Source organism: Rhinolophus ferrumequinum, chromosome 7 (genome assembly GCF_004115265.2).
Source record: "Rhinolophus ferrumequinum isolate MPI-CBG mRhiFer1 chromosome 7, mRhiFer1_v1.p, whole genome shotgun sequence".
In the NCBI taxonomy this organism is placed as follows: domain Eukaryota; kingdom Metazoa; phylum Chordata; class Mammalia; order Chiroptera; family Rhinolophidae; genus Rhinolophus; species Rhinolophus ferrumequinum.
Window position 1 is genome coordinate 26722350 of NC_046290.1, and position 22360 is coordinate 26744709.

A 22360-nucleotide genomic window follows, 5' to 3' on the forward strand; every position below is an offset into this window, starting at 1 on the left:
ATTTAATGCACAGTATAATGAATATAGACAACAATATTGTACTATAATCATCAAACTTGCTAAGAGACTAGAACATTCAACCACTGAAAAGAAAGTGTAGTTATGTAACATGATAAAGGTGCTAATTATCACTACAATGACAATACACATATACAGGTATCAAATTAACATGGTTTACACCTTAAATTTATACAATGTTATATGTAAAATATATTTAACAAATTTTAAAAAATGATAGAAGGGTTTCACGTCAACCCATTAGTATTTGCGGAGGACCTGATGTGCCTGATTTGTTACAGAGCTTAGAGTACTCTCAAAACACAGAAGAATGTGGGAAGAAAGCCAATATGGGCAGTTGCTTTGTCAAGCAAGACTTTCAGCAGATAAACAAACAAGAATCCAGTCACCTAAAGGAGCAGAAATGCCATAGCTGAAATTTCCAAACCAGTCAATGACGCTTAACATTTACAAAAGGCTGTGCATCCGGGAATTCACTCAAACTTTTTCTGTTATATCTAAAGAAGCAGGCATGTATACAGATTTAAGGCTGTGCCCAGTCATCTGTTCAGGAAAATAAATACTTATGTATTTTTTTCATTCTTTTCTATTTCTCCTTCACTCTTTCCTTCTTAGTCTCCTTCTGAAAAGGCATCTTCAATCGGTGGTCAAATGCACAAAATTCAACAGAATAGAAATAAATAGATGAAACAATCAGCTTGAGATCAAAATGGTGATATAAAGACAAGGTAACACCAGGGAGAAGAAATGCAAACCTCATTGTTAGGTTGATATGTTGGCTCTGAGTTTCTTAGTGGGCCATAGAGGCAACATGTTTGTTACAAGATTCACAATGTCTATGAGATAAAAACGAAGCAAGTCTTCAAGAGAAGCAATTCAAATAGAAGCACTGTTGAGTCATTTGTCTTCACCATCCTACACACTGTAGGACCACTACAATAGAAACTCCCAAGATCCCATGACACATAGCAGACACAAATTCCATCCTAATCTAAAGCTATGAGCAGAACATCTTCACTGACATACCATTAAACACAAGGCACATTAATAGAGAATAATTCTCAACTTGCTAAGAAATATGTTTGTTATATCTCTAATTTGAAGCACTTGCTGCTTTAATAGAGGGTAGAGCTTTTTTGTTTTTACTTTATTTCATTGAAGGTTTTCTGTCTGTCTGTCTCATGATTTATAACCCTGGGATGAGTCTGTTTCATGCTGTTACCCTGCTTTTCTGTGTGTTAATTGATGAAGTTTATTCTTGTTCCATTTATTGTCTTCTATGCCTACACTCTTTTATTACCTAAATGTCAGCCCTTTCTTGGTCCCACCCCTTCCCAGCTGTTCTGATATCCTTGTAGGGACCCGAAGGCTGGGGTGGGCTGAAACTCTCCCAAACGAATGAGAAGGCAAGGGGCCAGTGTAAACTAGGCTTCACTGAACAGGCTCTCATTTCAGAAAATTGGCCTTGCACTGCACAGTGAATGACTTAGTTCCTTCTATGGATATCCCTCAAGCTCTTTTCTGTGTGCCTTGAAATCTTTAGATAGAACCTTGTAGACACCTTGACCTTCCTACACCCCTCAAATACTGGTACCCTAAGAGGAATTCCACCTACCACCTTCAGTCAGCTGCCTTGATTTACTCCTGCATCTGCTCTTTAAAAGATTTGTATCGCACACTCTGCATTAGTTTAATACTGTTGCCATAACAGATTATACAAATTTAGCAGCTTAAAACAACATCCATTTATTATCTACTAGTTCTACAGGTTAGAAGTGCAGCACAGGCCTCAGCAGATTAAAACCAAGGTATCACTAGGGCTGTGATCCTTACTGGGGACGCTCAGGAAGAACTTACTTCCAAGCTCACCAAGGTTGTTGGCAGTCTTTCAGTTGTAAGGCTGAGGCCCTATTTTCTTGCTGGCTGTCAGCTGGGAGGCACCCTCAGCAGCTAGACGCCTTTCTGGTCCTTAATGTGGACCCCCACATTTCAGAACCAGCAATAGCACACTGAATCCTCCTCATGTTTGGAATCTCTCTGATTTTCCTTTCTGTCATATCTCTCCTGCCTCCACAAGAGAAAATCTATGCTTTTAGGGATTTATGTGATTAGATTGGACTCACTTGAATCATCCAACATAATCTCCTTATTTTAGGGTCTGTAACTTTCATTAGATTTGCTAAGTCTTGTGTCGTGTAAAGTAACATATTCACAGGTTCCAGGAATTAGGGCATGGACATCTTTGATGGACCATTATCCATTCTATTACATGTTATCCCAATGCTCAATTTGAAGGCCCGGTGTAGTTCCCATTTGGAGTTTCTCAAACTGCCTTGATTCCCAAGGGACTTCTTTGAAGTTCTGGCATTCTGCCTCTCAAGTCCCAGTGAAACTAGATATGGAAACCACGAGCCATTTCCCAAAGGCATCACGATTTACCTTGTTTCTCTGTTTTCCTATGAGCAGTCCCACTATCTCCCAGAAGCACGTAAGTATCACTGATGCTGAGGTATGTTCAACAGCTCTCTCTTATCTGCCTCCTGCCCCAACCACCAAGCCAGATCTTTTGACCCTTGTTTTTAATGGAGACTCTAGAAAAAAGACATACATCTCAAATTTGCCTAAGTAGCTATTATTTTCAGAGAAAATAAATACCACATTATAGCTCATGATTTTCTACAGGACAATTTATGACAAATACCAAAGCATATTAGTCTAGCACTCTCTAATATGACAGGAAAAGAGGAAATCAGTCTGGACTGTAAGAGATCTGGAATTTTCTCTAGGCTGTGTTTGTTCTGAAAAGTTAACATGTATCTAAAAATATGTGCTCCATTTAGCAAAGCCAGGTGCAATTTGGTGAAGAGTGATGACATCTGAATGGCCCAAATCTAAGCAAACTATTTAACATCAAAACAGTTTATCAAATTTTATGACATGCTTATCAAGTGTAAATCATGTGATTTTTAGATAATTATTTATATGTATTTCACACGTGTGTGTGTGTCTGTGTTTGTGTGTGTGTGAATCCATCTGTGGAGTGTAATAAGATAAAGGCAAACAACCATTCAAGTGACCCCCCCACAATAATTCACATCTCTTCATGCCCTGGAGTCTGGCTGGAAAGAATGAGTAGCTACCAATTAACAGAATACAGCGTACCAGACGGGAATTTTTATAGTGAGATCACAGAAAGACTGCAGCTTCTATCTTGTATCTTCCTTCTTTGTCTCTCTTGGATAGCTCATCCTGAAGGAGGCCAGCTGCCATTTCATGAAGCCTATATGCCAAGAGGTCTATGTGAGTGACTTTGGAAGAAGATGTTCACTCAACTGAACTTTGAAATGACTCTAGGCTTAGTCCAGTGCTGACTGGAACCTCACGGGAGACCTTGAATCAACCAGCATACCTTCAGATTCCTGACCCATAGAAACTGTGAGATAGTAATACTTTTTGTTTCAAGTTGCTAAGTCCTGGGGAAATTTTTTACATAACAATTCATAATTAATATAACAGATATACACTCAGAGCTCAATAAAACCCTCCAAACTAGCACTTTATGGAGCGTTCCTACCATGTTTCCCCGAAAATAAGACCGGGCCTTATATTAATTTTTGCTCCAAAAGATGTATTAAGACTTATGTTCAGGGGATGTCATCCTGAAAAACCATGCTAGGGCTTATTTTCCAGTTAAGTCTTATTTTGGGGGAAACACAGTAATAGTCTTTATATCCAAAGCACTCTATTTAAAACAGTTTGACTAAAAGAAAAAAAAAGAAAACTAATGATTATCTTTTCCTAGTATAAAAAGACAAGACACACATTTGGAATTGATGAGTTCATCTCTGTTCTAAAGTAGTACTTGCTTGACCTGCTATACTTGGCATCATTGTTTTCTTTCATGAACTGTAGGATCTGCTTAAGTTTCTTACAATTTACTAGCAACATATGAACAAAGAAGATTTAGAAAACTTGGGTATTAGCCTTAACTCCACTCTAACCCAACTGTGTATCTTTATCTATACTGTTTAACGTTTCTGCAATCAGTAAGCCTAGCCACTTGTACTTCTTGTACTAGCACTAAAATGGCTGATTTCTTCTCGATTAGGGGGTATCAAAACTCCTAGGTGTTAAAAGGGCTATATCATCAAATATCATTCTTAGTAATGAGGAATAAAAAGCTAAAGTCAGAATGAGAAATCATGACACATGATTAAAATGTTTTTCACTATAATTTCCTTAGCACTTTAATGGAGCTTTGAATTAGAGGTATATTAAGTCTCACAGACAAATGAACTAAAAGCATAAAAATTCACATAAATAGAAATTTGAATATATAGAAATATGAAAAAAATTAAAACCTCATTAGTAATCAAAGAAATGCAAATTACCCTGTGAAAAATATCTAAGAGGATACTTTATCAAGTTGTCAATGATAAAGAATTAAATGAAATACTGGTTATAACCAGAAGCTGTTATAACATGAGCACACTAATACGTTTCTGCTAGCAAGGAATTTCTGGAGAGCTATTTGTCAATGTGTATCAACTACCCTAGAAAGATTAACATTTTGATTGCTGAAGCCCACTTCTAGAATGATGGAATTTGAGATGTAGTCAAACACTTATGTAAAAGATATTATGGGAATATAATTAACAAGAAAGAAAAAAATGGAAGGAAAGAAGGTAGGAAGGAAAGAAAGGAGGGAAGGAAGGAAGAAAGGAAGGAAGGAAGGAAGGAAGGAAGGAAGGAAGGAAGGAAGGAAAGAAGGAAGGAAGGAAGGAAGGAAGGAAGGAATCATGTCAATGTCCATTCGAGGAATGACATAATGAAATATGGCAAAACCACATCATGAAGCATTATGCAGACATTAAAAATTACATTTTTAAAAACAATGTAATAGAAATAATAACATATTTTATAAATGATTATCTTTAAAGACTATATATTTTGAAATATTATCTGATATAAATAATAGCATGAAAAAGTTTATGCTCTATTTAATGTTAAGTAAAAATGATAGCATATAAAAATAGTAAAGATGGTCCTAACTTTGCATACATAAGATAAGACTTAAAAGCTTATCTTTATGATGAGATTCCAGAAGTTTAATTTTTCTTATTTGTAGCATGTTAACTGCATAACCTGAAAATAACATTTCCAATAAATGAACATAGATACTTCCTTTTCTCTTTCCTTTGATTCCATCTCAAAAAAAAAAAAATGCTTTTGCTGAATTTTAAGAAACTTCTCATTTAGTTTGAGTCTTACACATCAGTTTAATTCTCTGAAATTAATATGAAGGTCAGGATTTAAAAACTTAGGTCATCTCTGCATAGTTATAAAACTGGCGTGCAACTTCCTTAGATGAAATTCTTTACTCTGCTTATTTTTGAAAAGCTGTAGGATTTCTGCAGATTAGAGTGCATAAAATAATGATGAAAATAAGTTATAAAATTGATTTTTTAAATTTCAGAGGGAAAAACATTGGACATGATTAAAAGAATTGGCTACAAGGCCATCTGAATTATCTTTTAAGTGTTTCAGTGAATTGTGGATTCTGAAGAGAAAATAAAAGTGTGGGTTATTTGCTGTTTGAAATGTATGGGAATTTTATGCATTTGAGGGTTATTGGAGTAAAACTCATCCAATAATTTCATTGTTACCCTCATCATTTTTATTTCAGTGATAATAACTCTTGAAATTGACCAAGAAAAATTCCTTATTTTGAAATTCAAATATCAAGTTCAGTAAAAGTAAATAAATTGTTGAACTACTGAACCTAGGAACAGATAGATGGAAGTACAGACTACATGATCTCATCACCATCCTCAGGAGGTTAGAATCACATCATCAACCTTGGTTAATACTCTTACCTGTTCAAAAGCAAATAGAACACTAATGGAGAAAAACAAAGCAAGCCTGTGACAGGGTTTCTGAAACATGACATGCAGGTTGTTATCATTAAGTGGAAACATACTCATTTATCATTGCGGGAGTCACTAAAAATTTTTAAAGGAAAGAAATTATTATGATTGCTAGAAAGCAACACCACCACTACCAATAATACCAAAAGGCTGGTATGATAGTCTCAAAAATGAAGGAAAAAGAGAGACATCATCAAAATGGTGGTGTGAGGTGAGCCTCTGGAAATTGTCCCTGGAATTTACAACAAATTGAACAACTATAACTCCACAAAGGACTCCCTGCACAGCAGAGAGGAAAGATGAAGAGTCTCACTACTGAATTCACCTAAAGGTGGGCGAATCATGCCCGCAGGGAGGAGGGAAGGGAGAAGTGCGGAGACAGAGCCACATGGGCGCAGGACGCAGACCTAGCTCAGTGCTCCGATCTCGCTGCATCCCAGAACTGCTGCAGCTGTGGGAGAGGAAAGAACTCGGACTGCTAGGGCTCCGTTTATGGCACACAGGGCTGAGAGGACTGCATATAACATGGCTGAACCCAACGCTCACGGCAAAAACCTCGGAGCAAGACTGAGGGAAGAAGGATGAAAACGGTGGTTTAAGCCCTCACTGCCAAGCAGAGATTGGAAGCCTTAGGCACTGAGACTAGCCGCCCCCTCCCTACTTTCCTAGAGCTCGCCCCTCCACTACCTCATAGTTCTAGAAGTGGAACAGCAGCAATGTCAGATCAAAAAACAGAATATTTGCAGATCTGAGAACTGTGGTCCACAGACACAGATTCGCAGCCCAACTCATTCCAGCAAAGGGGAGAGAGCTGTGGTGACCACCGGCTGCGGTGGTGGTCGCCGCCATTGCTCTGGGACACTTCTCACAACCCACCCCGCCTCTGTTGCCACCTATCTGGGTGGATCCCTGCAGGAGTAAACAGAACTGCTGAAACACACAGGCCCTGAATCTGGTGCAGGAAGAGCTTTGGAACTTCAAAAGCTCTCTGCATCCCCACACAGACACGACACCTTATGACCCAGGAGGATTGTTAACGGAGGAGAAGCCCGCCTTCCAGGGTATCTCCCCCATTGTGTGAGAAGCTGGAATAGTACAGAGAAAACATAACACTGCACTGTGAGAGAGAAAAAAAGGCTGCAGTTGGAGAGAAAATAAAATATTCTACCAACCCCTACTGGAAAACAAAAGGAAGACCTCTTCCTATCAACCTGTTGCAGAACCCACTCCTGTAGATGTCTAGGAAGAGAAATAACAAATCATTAATTGCCATGGATAACCAAGGCAACAAGACAACTCAGAAAGAAAATGAAAAGTCTCCAAAAAATGAACTTAAAGATATGGAAATATGTGACTTAAATGACAGAGAATTCAAGATTGCAGTTCTGAAAAAACTCAATGAGATGCAAGAAAACACACAAAGGCAGTTTAATGAATGCAGAAATATAATCAAAGAAAATTTTACCAAAGAGATTGAAATTTTAAAAAAGAACCAAATAGAATTTCTGGAGATTAAGAACTCAATAGGAGAAATTAAGAATGAAATAGCCAGGTTAGGTAGTAGAGTTGACCAGATGGAGGAAAGAATCAGTGACATTGAAGATAGAAACCTGGAAATGACACGGATGGAAGAAGAAAGAGACTTGAGACTTAAAAGAAATTAAAGAACTCTACAAGAACTTTCTGACTCTATCAGAAAAAGCAATATAAGAATGATGGGCATACCAGAAAGAGAAGAAAGGGAGAAGGGAACAGAATGTATATTCAAACAAATAGTCCATGAGAACTTCTCAAACTTGTGGAAAGAACTGGATCCTCGAATACAAGAAGCAAATAGAACACCTAATTACCTTAACCAAACAGGCCTTCTCCAAAGCACATTTTATTGAAGATGTCAAAAATCAATGACAAAGAAGGAATCGTCAAGGCAGCCAGGGAAAAGAAGATGGTAACCTACAAAGGAAAGCCCATTGATTATCATCAGATTTTTTAGCAGAAACTCTACAAGCCAGGAGGGAGTGGAACCAAATATTCAAACTATTGAAAGAGAGAAATTATGAGCCAAGAATAATATACCCAGCAAAGATATCCTTTAGAAATGAAGGAGGAATAAATATCTTTCCAGACATCCAGAAGCTGAGGGAATTTTCTAATACACGACCTGCACTACAAGAAATATTAAAGGAGGCTATTCGAGCACCATCAACAGGGACAATTTGTGGCAACCAAAACATAAAAAGGGAGATGAGTAAAAGCCTGAATTGGAACACGGGAATGGAAAAAGTAAGCATGCTGAAGAAAATGGAATACTATATGTATCAAACTTTCTTTTACATAAATTTAATGGTAACCACTCAAAAAAATTCAGAACTGAAATATATACTGTAATAAAAGAAGAAACAGAGGGGAAAATCATAGAATACCACTAAACAGAAATAACAGACAACAACAAAAAGGCAAAGAAACAATGGAGACACAGCCTTACCAGAAAACTAAAGATAGAATGATAGGAAATCCTCACATATCAATAATCACCCTAAATGTAAATGGACTGAACTCACCAATAAAAAGGCACAGAGTAGCAGATTGTATCAAAAAAACTAAAACCAACCATATGCTGTCTCCAAGAGACACATCTCAGGTACAAGGACAAGCACAGACTCAAAGTGAAAGGGTGGAAATTAACACTCCAAGCAAATGCTATCCAGAGAAAATCAGGTGTAGCCATAATGATATCAGATGAAACAGACTTCAGGGTGAAAAAGGTAATAAGAGACAAAGATGAACATTTCTTAATGGTAAAGGGGACTATACAACAAGAAGACATAACAGTCATCAATATTTATGCCCCCAATCAGGCAGCACCAAAATATACCAAGCAACTACTAACAGAACTAAAGGGAGAAATTGACCAAAACACAATTATACTAGGGGACCTAAATACATCATTGACAGCTATGGATAGATCATCCAAACAGAAAATAAATAAGGAAAATAGCAGCCCTAAATCACACATTAGATGAAATGGGCATAATTGACATTTATAGAGCACTTCATCCTAAAACATCAGCCTATACATTTTTTTCTAGTGTACATGGAACATTCTCAAGGATAGACCATATATTGGGACATAAAACTAGCCTCAGCAAATTTAAGAAGACTGAAATCATACCAAGCATATTCTCTGATCATAAGGCTGTGAAATTGGATATCAACTACAAAAAAGAAAACAGGAAATACTACAAATACTTGGCGATTAAACAACATACTCTTAAAGAATGACTGGGTCAAAGAAGAAATTAGAGGAGAGATCAAAAGATACATAGAAACAAATCAGAATGAAAATACATCCTACCCAAAATTTTGGGATGCAGCGAAAGCAGTTTTAAGAGGGAAATTTATATCATTACAGGCCTATCTCAAGAAACAAGAAAAATCCCAAATAAATAACCTCACATTACACCTTAAAGACTAGAAAAAGAACAATGAAACCCAAGATGAGCAGAAGAAAGGAAAGAATAAAAATCAGAGCAGAACTAAATGAAATAGAGAACAAAAAGACATTAGAAAAAATTAATGTGACAAAGAGCTGGTTCTTTGAAAAGATTAACAAAATTGACAAACCCTTGTCTAGACTCACTAAGATAAAAAGAGAGAAAACACTAATAAACAAAATCAGAAATGAAAAAAGGGAAGATATAACAGATGCCACAGAAATACAAAGTATCATCCAAGAATACTATGAAGAACTATATGCCACCAAATTCAATAACCTAGAAGAAATGGACAAGTTCTTAGAAACATATAGCCTTCTTAGGCTGAACCATGACAAACTGGAAAATCTAAACAGACCGATCACCAGTAATGAAATTGAATCAGTCATCTAAAACCTTCCCAAAAGCAAAAGTCCGGGACCAGATGGCTTCACTAGTGAATTCTACCAAACCTTCAAAGAGGCTCTAATACCAATCCTGCTCAAACTCTTCCAAAAAACTGGAGAAGAGATAGTACTTCCTAACTCATTTTATGAGGCCAACATCACCCTGATACCAAAACCTGGTAAGGACAACACAAAAAAGAAAACTACAGACCAATATCTCTGATGAATACATATGCAAAAATCCTAAACAAAATTCTAGCAAATCGAATGCAACCATGCATTAAAAAGATTATTTATCACGGCCAAGTGATGTTCATGCCAGGGGCACAAGGATGGTTCAACATACGCAAATCCATCACTGTGATACATCACATAAACAAAATAAAGGAGAAAACTCATATGATTATATCAATTGATGCAGAAAAAGCATTTGACAAGATACAACATCCATTTATGATTAAAACACTTACTAAAATAGGTATAGAAGGAAAATACCTTAACATAATAAAGGCCATATATGACAAGCCCTCAGCTAATCTCGTAATTAATGTGAAAAACTGAAGCCCTTTGTTCTACGTTTTCAGGAACATGACAGGGCTGTCCCCTATCACCTCTGCTTTTCAACATAGTGTTGGAAGTCCTCGCCAGAGCAATCACGCAAGGGAAAGAAATAAAAGGCATCAAATATGGAATGAAGAAGTTAAATTGTCACTCTTTGCAGATGACATGATGCTATATACAGAAAACCCTAAAGACTCCACCAAAAAGCTATTAGAAACAATCAACAACTACAGTAAAGTTGCCGGCTACAAAATCAACGTACAAAAGTCCATTGCATTCCTATATACTGACAATGAAATCTCAGAAAAAGAAATTAAAAAAGCAATTCCTTTTGCAATTGCAGCAAAAATAATAAAATACCTAGGAATAAACTTAACCAAGGATGTGAAAGACCTATATGCTGAAAACTACAAGACATTTTTAAAAGAAATTGAAGAAGACACAAAGAAATGGAAAGACATTTAATGCTCATGGATTGGAAGAATCAACATAGTTAAAATGGCCATAATACCCAAAGCAATATACAGATTTAATGCAATCCCCATCAAAATCCCAATGGCATTTTTTAAAGAAATAGAACAAAAAATCATCAGATTTGTTTGGAACCACAAAAGACCCTGAATAGCCAAAGCAATCTTAAGAAAAAAGAACAATGCTGGAGGTATCACACTCCCTGACTTTAGCTTGTACTACAGGGCAACAATAATCAAAACAGCAAGGTACTGGCAGAAAAACAGATACATAGACCAATGAAATAGAATTGAGAACCCAGAAATAAAAGCACATAAATACGGACAGATAATTTTTGACAAAGAAGCAAAAACATACAATGGAGAAAAGACAGCCTCTTCAATAAATGGTGCTGGCAGAATTGGAAAGCCACGTGCAAAAGAATGAAAGTGGACTGCTATCCGTCACCATGTACCAAAATTAATTCAAAATGGATCAAAGACTTAAGCATAAGACCTGAAACAATAAACTGCATAGAAGAAAACATAGGTACTAAACTTAAGGACCTTGGGTTCAAAGAGTATTTCATGAATTTGACTCCAAAGGCAAGGGAAGTAAAAACCAAAATTAATGAATGGGACTATATCAAACTTAAAAGCTTCTGCACAGCAAAAGAAACCATCGACAAAATAAAGAGGCAACCAACTGAATGGGAAAGATTTTTGCAAACAGTGCCTCAGATGAAGGACTAATATCCAAAATATACAAGGAACTCATGCTACTCAACAACAAAAAAACAAACAACCCAATTGAAAAATGGTCAGAGGACCTGAAGAGACATTTCTCGAAAGAGGACATACAAGTGGCAAATAGACATATGAAAAAATTCTCAACATCACTAATCATCAGAGAAATGCAAATAAAAACCACAATGAGATGTCACCTCACCCCAGTTAGAATGGCTATCATCAGCAAGACAAATAGTAACAAGTGTTGGAGAGGCTATGGAACAAAAGGAACCCTCATACACTGTTGGTTGGAATGCAGACTGGTGCAGCTGTTATGGAAGGCAGTGTGGAGGTTCCTCAAAAAATTACAAATAGAATTACCATATGACCCAGCAATCCTTCTCCTGAAAACATTTATCCATAAAAAGAAGTGTGCTCCAATGTTCATCACAGCTTTATTTACGGTGGCCAAGACATGGAAACAACCAAAATGTCCTTCGATAGTTGAATGGATAAAGAAGTTGTGGTATATATACACAGTGGAATAGGACCATTTGTGACAACATGGATGGATCTTGAGATTATAACGCTAAGCGAAATAAGTCAGACAGAAAAAGCAGAGAACCGTATGATTTCACTGATATGTGGTATATAAACCAGGGATGACAAGGGAACAGGACAAACAAATGAGAAACAGGGGCTCATGGACAGAGACAGCAGTTTGGTGGTTGCCGGAGGGTGGGGAGGAAGGGGGTGGTGGATGAGTGTAGGGGGTATCAAATGTGTGGGGATGGAAGGAGAACTGATACTGGGTGGTGAACGCACAATGTGATTTATAGATGATGTGGTGCGGAGTTGTACGCCTAACTTTGCTGGCAACTGTCACCCCACTGAAGTTTATTAAAGTTTTTAATAAACTTTTATTAAAAAAAGAAAAGAAAAAAAAGAGGAAGGAATAAATCATGTAAATAGTCCTAAACCTATCAGCAAAAGTTTATCCATAGTTTAAAATTTTCCACCAAAGAAAGGCCTATGCTCATATAGCTTTACTAGTGAAAATTGTCAAATACTTTGGAAAAAAATTATTCCACTTTCTCTTTTCCAGAAAATAGTGCAGAGGATACTTTCCAATACACTGTATGAGTCCACCATTTCACTGTACCAAAACCAGACAGAGACATGATTAAAAAACTGAAAATTACGGACCAGTAACTTTCATGAAAATAGATGAAATCCTGAACAAAATATTGGCATATTGAATCTTGCATTATATAACTAGGATACTACATCATGATATGTGGGATATATCCTAGAATTGCATGGCTGTTTCAAAAATCAACCAATATAGCTCACCATAGCAACAGATTAAAGAAGTAAAACCACAATTATCTGAATAGATGCAGGAAAAAAACCCTCCATCTAGCATCTAGCAGGAACTTGAAATATAAGAACCTTGCAACAACAGATATTTCTCTATGCATTCCAGTATAGATGACAGCTGCCAATTCATTGTTATGTACTTAGTGAACATGCATTGGAAAATGGTCAGTGAGCAAGAAGAAAAGGAACTACATTTTGAGATTCACAGATTTCCAACCATCACATCAGTGCAAGAGACTGTTAATAAATAACTATGCTGGTTTCTCCTAATCAAACAAAGTCACGCTGTCCAGGCAATCCTGCTCCTCTAATCACTGTGAAAAGGCTCAGCAGGTGTCTCCAGGATGGAAAGTTCCTGTTGGTCTCTGATCACCTTGGAAGGGCTCATTTCTTTCTCAAATTAATTTTTTTTTAATTTAAATCCACAAATATCCAGTCATTTAGAAATATTTGGCTTCTTATTACTTTATCAATTTTGCTAATTATTATACTGGGATACCTTGGTTCTAACAACTCTCCACATTCTAACCAGAAGCCAAAAATCTAATATTCATTTCTGAAATGTTTTTTTATAAGTCTTTCTTGAACATATATTGGTTGGCCATCTGTATGTCTAATCATATTTTTTTGTTTCCTAGCCATCTCATTCCTAAGCTTTGCAACATATTTTTTTCTCTCGAATTATAGTTGATGCAACTGAACTCTAGACTAAATAATATAATTTAGTCTGATCTTAGTTTGGTTTAAGTCTTATTGCTTTTTAATACTGCAAGAAATATTTTTCTAAACTTTTTGAGATTAAGTTGATGGCATGATGCTTCATTATCCCTGAAGTTTTTAGTGTGTGTTGAAAGAAAGAAAGAGAGAGAGAGAGAGAGAGAGAGAGAGAGAGAGAGAGAGAGAGAGAGAGAGAGAGAAAGAAAGAAAGAAAGAAAGAAAGAAAGAAAGAAAGAAAGAAAGAAAGAAAGAAAGAAGACATCTTCCCACATAATTGTAATACTACCATCACAATAAGGAAATTAGCAATGATACATTATTATGAAATCACAGATTCCCATCCAAGATACCGATTTCCCAATAATGTTCTTTATAGCAAAATAATTCAGTCCAGGATCATAATATTGCATGTAGTTGTCATGTCTCTTTAGCCTCCTCTAATCTGGAATAGTTCCACAGACATTTATTTTCATAACCTTGGCACTTTTAACAATTATATGTTAGAATCTGTAGGCTGTCCCTCAGATTAGGTCTGCCTGATGTTTATTCATAATTACATTCAAGTTATGGATTTTCAGCAGGACTATCACAGAAGTGACGCTGTGTTCTGTTCAGTGCATCCTATCAAGTGATACATGATTTTGTTTTATCTCATTATTAGTGGAGTTAACAAATGGTAATCAAAAAGATTTTTCTTTTATAAGTTACTCATTTTCCCTTTGTCATTAATAACTAATGGTGGGGAAGTTCCTTGGGACTATGTAAATATTCTATAATTTTTCCACTTTCACCAACTAGTTTTAGCATCCATTAGTGTTTCTCAACTGAATTAACTCTTTTTTTAACTTTAAGTTTCAGTTTTATTAATAAAACTCTTTGAGAATTTCAACACAGAATTATCAGATATTTCACTTTTTTTGTGAGAGCACACGAAACTATTTTCTCTAAAATTCTCTGCATTAAAATGTTGACAAATGAATCATTTTTGTTTTTTATTAAGTTTATTGGGATGACAATGGTTGGTGGAGTTATATGGGATTCAGGTGTGCAGTTCTGTGGTACATTGGTTGTGTGTTGCATTGTGTGTTTACCACCCAAGTGAAATCTCCTTTCATCGACTTGTGTGACCCCTTTTATCCTCTCCTGCCTCCTTTTTCCCCCTTTTCCCTCTGGTGGTCGCTGTGCTGTTGTCTGTGTCTATGAGTTTTTGCTTGTTTGTCTTGTTCATTTGTTGCTTTCAGTTTTATTTCTCACATATCAGTGAAACCATATGGTCCTCAACTTAAAATATTTTAGTCTATTTATGCAAATGTAACATGGTAGACACTAATAAGCAATACTAAGCCTGGATATCAGGAGGGGTGTTACTAAACCTGAGATAATAATATATATGTGTATATAGTTATATAGCTAAAGTAAATATAATAGTGTCTGTAGACTCACACAGGAAGGATAACGTGGCAAAAATACATTTAAATCTAAAGTGAGTGAATAATAACTAGGGATTAATTAAAAAAAATGAAAGAAAGAGAAAAAAGGGAGAGAGAGAGAGAGACAGAGAGAGAGAAAGAGAGAGAGAGAGATCATGTTTTTCAAAATAAAAGCTTGAAAATGTTGCTCAAGAATAAAAGAAGTCACAAATGTGAGTTTTTCTTGCAGTTTTTTCTGGTCAGGTCTTTTCATGAATAGATGAGGTCATGATAAATTCACATTTACTTGACTTTGATTTCCAAGAATCTAATAAAGCTTAGACTACTATCAATGCAGATAAATAACCAATGAGGAGGATTCTGTGTGTTCCTTTTGTTTTGTTTTGTTTTAATGTGATGGCTTAGGAAAAAACAATGAACATCGTAGAACACCATGAAATAAAAGAATACAGGATATATTCTGAGAATCACAAATGACATATTCTTAACAAGTCAGTATGAGCACAGATACACACATGATTTAACTGTTAACCAGAGCTAAACTGCCAACCTACTTAACACACAGAAATGTTAAGTTGAGTACAGATAGTGTACTTGCAATGTGATCTCACAAAGTAAAATGCAGGCCTGAGAAATCAGGAAGAATGAGACACAGAGGGGAGAAAAACCAAGGTAAGGATGCGTTGTCAAGGCTACTGCTATAAGCAATGGGAGTCCTCTCTGCTTTTCTTTGTTTTATTTTGTTTTTTTGTTTTTGTTTTTGTTTTGTGTTAGAATTTCCCAAGACCTTGGAGAAGTGAACAAAATATTTCTCAGAATGACCACTCAAAGGGTTGACACCTGGGCATTTAGACACTGATTTCTGTCTGCCATTTTTTAAGGATTGCTCATAGGGACATTCATATGCTAGCATGTGCTGAGTGTGTGCTCCACAGCTTCAGAGAATGGCCTGGGGCAGAAAAGCGGAGCAGGCCCCTGAGCTAAGAGTACCATCATGCATGGGTGGCCCATCACTGCAGAGGTGAGCAAGGAGACAGGTCAACAGCCACCAAAGCATCAGCTAAGCAGTGTTCATTCCGTGCTGCACATCCTGAACCCTGTCCCCCTGCTGGAAACCATACTTACAAGTGAGGGAATAGTACACAAGACCTAATACAGGGCCCACGTAATAGGTGAGCAGCCAAGAAAGACTTTGAGCTGGGGCAACAATAAAGTGTTCTTTAAGAATCTACACTCACTCACAAAGGACCCAATGACTGACAATAGTTTTAGTTAGAACTAAGCAATGAAAGAAGCTTATACTGCTATTTTCAAAACATATATATATATATAATATATATAATATATATATAATATATATTATATATATATTATATATATATATATATATTTGGGGGAAGACAAATGGTTTATTTAATTCAGTTCAGAGATTTTTAAAGGCAGGGATTTTTCTCATCCATCTTTGTGTTTGTATCTCTCATAGTACCTAAAACCCTGCTTTATAATACTGTATGTACAAAATGTTAACAAGTAAAGGATGATTTGAACAGCCCACCTCATGAAAGTCTCTGATGGCACCTTGGTTACAGTTCATTCCTCCATCCTAGTGCTTATCATATTATATTTAAAATATCTCCTTATTTGTCTCTTTCCTCCCACTAGACTGTTAGCTTATTAAGAGCAGAAATTGAGATATGTTCTTGAGAGTTCTTTATTTGGGAAGACTTTGCTTCCCAAAGAAACATTCTTGCCATATCAATGACCAAACCATTTTACAAATCTTGTCATTTCACTAGTGTTTTTACTGTAAAGCACAATGTTTCAGCTGATTGATATTCAATAAGTTTACATCAAGGTCATATGGATGTCAAGACGTTATGAAAATTCTGCACATTTCAATATAGTAAGCATTAGCTAAATAGGAACATTTTAAATTTTTTAAATGAATTAAAATTAAATATAATGAAAAATTAAGTTCCTTAGTCACTCACCACAAGTATTCAATCGCCACATGTGACAAGTGGCTACCCTATTGGACAGCACAGATTATAGAACATTTCTTTCCTCATGGCAAAAAGTTGCATGGGGCAGTACTATCAGAGAATTTGGCCAAAAAAAACAAAAAGAAAAACAAAACCCCAGCTTCTAGAGTGGACCATTCACCTCTGAGGCATGTCTAGCAAACTGAAGTCTGCAGCACCTGGTGCTGTGCTCCTGGCAGTTTCTCCTCTTCACCTCTGTCTGAAGCACAGTATCACTTCTGGTAAGTAGTTCTCTTTGGTGTTTTCAGAAAACTGAGAACTAAATCCTATGGGCCACCCTTCCTACTTATATTCAGTGACAGATAAAAGCAAGCTGATCAATAGATATTAGCTGCAAATAACTTACAAGTAATGTTATTAGCTCTGGTCAGACTCCTATGTATTTAGTTCTGTGTCTCGGAGGTTTTCTGGTGGTGTTCATTCCAGTAGTAAATGTGATATTGTTGTCTGAACTATTTGAGTTTTGCAATTTCATTTACTAACCTTAGATCTAAGGGGAAGAGTGCAATAACCTTCCTAGATTTCTTTGGGTACGCATTGCCTTTTAGGTTGAGTTTTGTGTTCAGATATTTAAACTCAAGTGACCTCTTGCTTAATTAACATTTAGAGTCCTAAATCAACCATATCAAGACAGGAAATGCCAGGCTCAGTACACCATTTCCCTCTCTGTTCTAATTCTGCAAAACCACCTGGTGCTTATCTGCTAGAGACCAAGACTTGTTTCCTTCTGTTGGGTAAGTGAGCAACGAGACTAAGTTAAGACTATTTCAAAATGGCATGTAGACAGTGCCTATCCATTGCTGAAAACAAAACTTTTTTTTTGTTTTAATTAGAGCAGCCAAAAACTATAAAATATCCAGAAAACTTCTGGTAAATCCTAGAGCTCTGCTGTGGTGAGGTAAGTCCCACATGCAAACATAAATAAATCATCTTGTGGTTTGTACTCACGTGTTCCCAAACAGCTTTGTGTTTATTTCACTTTAACCAACACTACATTTAGCTGCTATTATCAAGATAGTTAAAGACAGCATATAATTGTAGAATGGGAATTTTATTGTTGTTGTCAGCGAAATAATTACTTTGTTGAAACTTATAATCACTTTATTTCCTTGCATTTTGTTTTGTTTCTGGTGTGTGTGTGTGTGTGTGTGTGTGTGTGTGTGTGTGTTTAATTGGGGCTCTTGCCTTGATGCTTTCCATTGTCACAATTCCATGCCCCTGTGGTCTTCTGGGAGATCATTTAAAATTCACATCCTTTTGGACGTCTTTTTGATTTACCAAGTCAAATTTTGATCAAACCCTCAATTTGTTTTGCTGAAACAATTTCTCTGAACAAGTGAGGGGCCATTCATTGAGTCTGGTATATGTGTCAGTGTCTGTATTCCAAATAACTGCATCTATCAGAAGACTTAACAGGGCATAATCAGATAATGATCACATAATATTTAAAATCACATATAAAAGATCTAACAATTCCAATTATAAGCAAGTCACCAACACAGGATATAAACAACAAAAGCAACAAGATATGTATCGGGGAAAATGCTTCTTAAAATCATTTTAATCTACTGCACAACCTTTCTCTGATTACCATACATAAGATTAAGAAGTCTTACTTCAGATGAATGAAGGAGAAAAATAAATTTGTCGGTTCTAATTTATAAAGATCATCAGTGAAAATATTAAGAAAAATTAATGAAAAAAGGACTAATTTACATGCACATTTATGAATCGTTATACAGTTTTCTCTTTCAAAAAATGGAGCAATGGAAATATGATCTGAAAGACTGGTGCTTTTTAAAAAGCCTATTGTGAATGGTCACCTACAAGATTTTATCAATTACTTACCATGGTATATGGCCAAAACTATAGAGTCCCAGAAGGGTATGGAGCACACTTATTGCTTTTGATTTTCCACCCTGTGGACCTCCGTGTTTATTTTATTTGTACTCTTCTGATTGGATTGGAGTTATACAGAATAAAGTTCAACCCAGCTGAAAGAGCGTAGTTCAGCAGTCTCTCCATTTGGTCTTTCTCAGAGTGAAGTTACTCTGGATTTTTACCCTAATACCTTTCTATAGGTTCCACCACGGCAGCAGGGAATAAAGAAGGATCTAGATGTTGGCAGTATCATATTGAGACTAATAGCATCCCGGCCCAATCACAAACACCCTGCAAACCAAGAATGCCACATGGCCAGGAAAATATGTCTGTTTCCTCAAGCAAAATACTGCAAATCTCAATTTTTCTCTATCATTGTTGTGATACAAGGTGAGCTCTTTTCAAGCTGTATCCCAGGGATCACCTTTAGCCTTCAGACAAACGGATGGCTACAGACTAACAATATCACCATTCAGTGAATGACTCTGTGAGTTCTAATGTGTCTCAACATTCAGACATACTCTTTCTACTTTATCACTACCTGAAATATTCTATCAGTAGAAACAGCTTGCCTTAGCTGCTCCGGTTAGAGTATACTTCTCTGCCCCAGTAGTGTTAGGCTTAGCCATAAGATCGGTTCTGGCCAATGGAATGTAGGGAGAAATGATGTAAGCAGAGCCCTCACATATATTTGCATGACTTGGCAGTGATTAGTCATGAGTAGAGCATAGAGCTTGTCCTAGAAAGACACTACTTGAAGCCTAGGATCCAGAAGAAAACATATGAGAAACATAACTGGACCCAACCTACAGCCTGTATAAACCCACACAACCTGCAGCCTGAAACAGAAATGCCTAGCTAAAAAAAATGTCCAGATGAGCCGAACTCCAGCTGACCCATAGATTCTTGAGCAAAAGAAAGAACACTCTTACTATAAGGCATTGTTTTTTTAATTGGTTTGTTATGCAGCATTATTGTGCCAATATCTGATCAACAAAGTGTGGCTTTACACAACAATATGTCTCTAATTTCCAGGCCAGAAATTATCCATCTCTGTCTTTAGTACAACTGCTAAGAGCATAAAATTGCCAAAGTCCTGCGCAGAACCAAGATGTTTTAACCCAGAGAGAGCTCAGGAACAAAACTAGAGGAAAAAAATCCAACTAAAAATTACTCAAGTGACAATTAGATGTAATGGGGGTCAGGGGACCAGGGCTACCCAGTACAGTACTACCCAGTACCACTCCCAGCCCAGTACTACCACCATAAATCTTGTGATCTCAGCAAATCAGTACTTTTTTTCCAAAGACCAATCCTTAGCTTATTCATGTATAAAGTAAGGTTAGGCCTCGTTCTCTACCTCACACATTTTATAAAAATAAACTCTAAATGGACCATAGACCTAAATCTAAAAATGTAAAATCATATAACTTCTAGAAGAAAACATAGGAGAAAATCTTTGTGACCTTTGGTTAGGCAAATATTTTTAAAATATGATAACAAATGCACAATCTATAAAAAAATAATAAATTATACAAATTTTTTAAAAAACAAAATTTAAATGATACATGTAAAACATTATCTACAAATGATAATGTTAAGAGAATGAAAAGATAAGCCACAGATGGAGAGAAAATATTTGCAAGTCACATTTCTGACAAAATTCTTAAATCCAAAATACATGAAGAACTCTCATACTCAACAATAAGAAAACAAACAACCCAATATAAAAGTAGGCAAAAGATCTAAACAGATATAAGGATAGCTAATAAGCACATGAAAAGATGCTCAGCTTCATTAGTCATTAGAAAAATGCAAATTAAAACCACTATGAGATATTATACATATTAGAACAGCTAACACTTAAAAAAAAATAAACACACATAACAATAGGTGTTGATGAGGATAAGGAGCAAATAGAACTCTCAGGCACTGCTTGCTGTAAGGAACATAAAATGATACAAACACAAGGAAAACCATTTGGCAACTCATTGTACAGTTAAACATACAGTTAGCATATGACTCAGCCAGCCCATTCTACAAAAATATTTGTTCACACAAACACCTATACACAAATGTTTATAGCTATTTTTGTTAAATCATTAAAATCTAGCAACACCCCAGATGTCCTTCAATCAGATATCCTTTATGGTACATCCATAAAATTAAACATCACTGGTAACAAAAATAAACAAACTATTGATATACTCAACAAATGAAAGAATCTTAGATGTGTTTTGCAAAGTACAAGAAACCAGTCACAATATATTGCACCTTCTGTGATTTCATTTATATGACATTCTGGGAAACACAAAACTACAGGAACAGAGAACAAATCAGTGTTCGCCAGGGGTTAGTTAGAGGGTAGAGGAAGGGTTAACTATAAAGAGACAGCACAAGGGAATTTGGGGAGTGATGGAACTGTTCTCTGTCACAAACTATGGTGGTGAATACATGACTGTACGCAATTGTCAAAATCCATAGAACTGTATACCACAAAGAGAGTTTCACTGTACATAGATCAAGAATTAAAAAATAATTTTAAAGTAAATAAATATTTAAAATTATATTAGGCTAGATGACCTTTAATGTCCCTTCCAAACCTAAATATCAGTGACATACATACATACATCATTTTCTTTAACTTTTCTGTTTTGTAAGTTGGTACTCCTGCCATAAGTAAAAAGCATCATTTCAACCTACTTTGTTTTTCTCTGCATGGTCATAATGAGATATCTTCTGCAATACTTTTGGGACACTGTTACAGGTTTTGTTTTTCTGTTTTGTTTTCTTCTTCCTAAAGAGGAGGTCACTGGACATTTGCCAGTCCATGGTTTGTTTAGGACAGTGTTTGCATTGGGCACATGTACATTTCAGTTAATCCATAGTCATGAATCCATCATGTGACACAGAACTTGCACAGCCAGCAGACAGTCTGTTTATCCTAAGAGCATATGTATTTTTCTCCAGAAGGACTTCCTCTTTTAACTTAAGATAAAAATGATAAATCCTTTTCATGCAGAGAGTACGTGCTTTTGGATGTGACCTAAGAGCAAACACAAAGGCTTTCCCTTGCTGTTTGGGACCTGATCCACAGACCTATGGTAGCCAGATTTCAAGATGATTTTGCCTCCTGGAATCTGCACCCTTGTACAATCTCTTCCAATACTGTACCAGGGTCAGTCTCTGTGACCGAGAGCATTTGGAAGAAGTGATGGTATGTGACCTCCACAATCAGGTTATAAAAATCTGTTCTTATTTGGCTGTGCACCCTCTCGCTCTTGGATTACTCACTCTGGGGAAGCTATGGCCTGAGACGTCCTTTGGTAAGGCTCACATAGTAAGG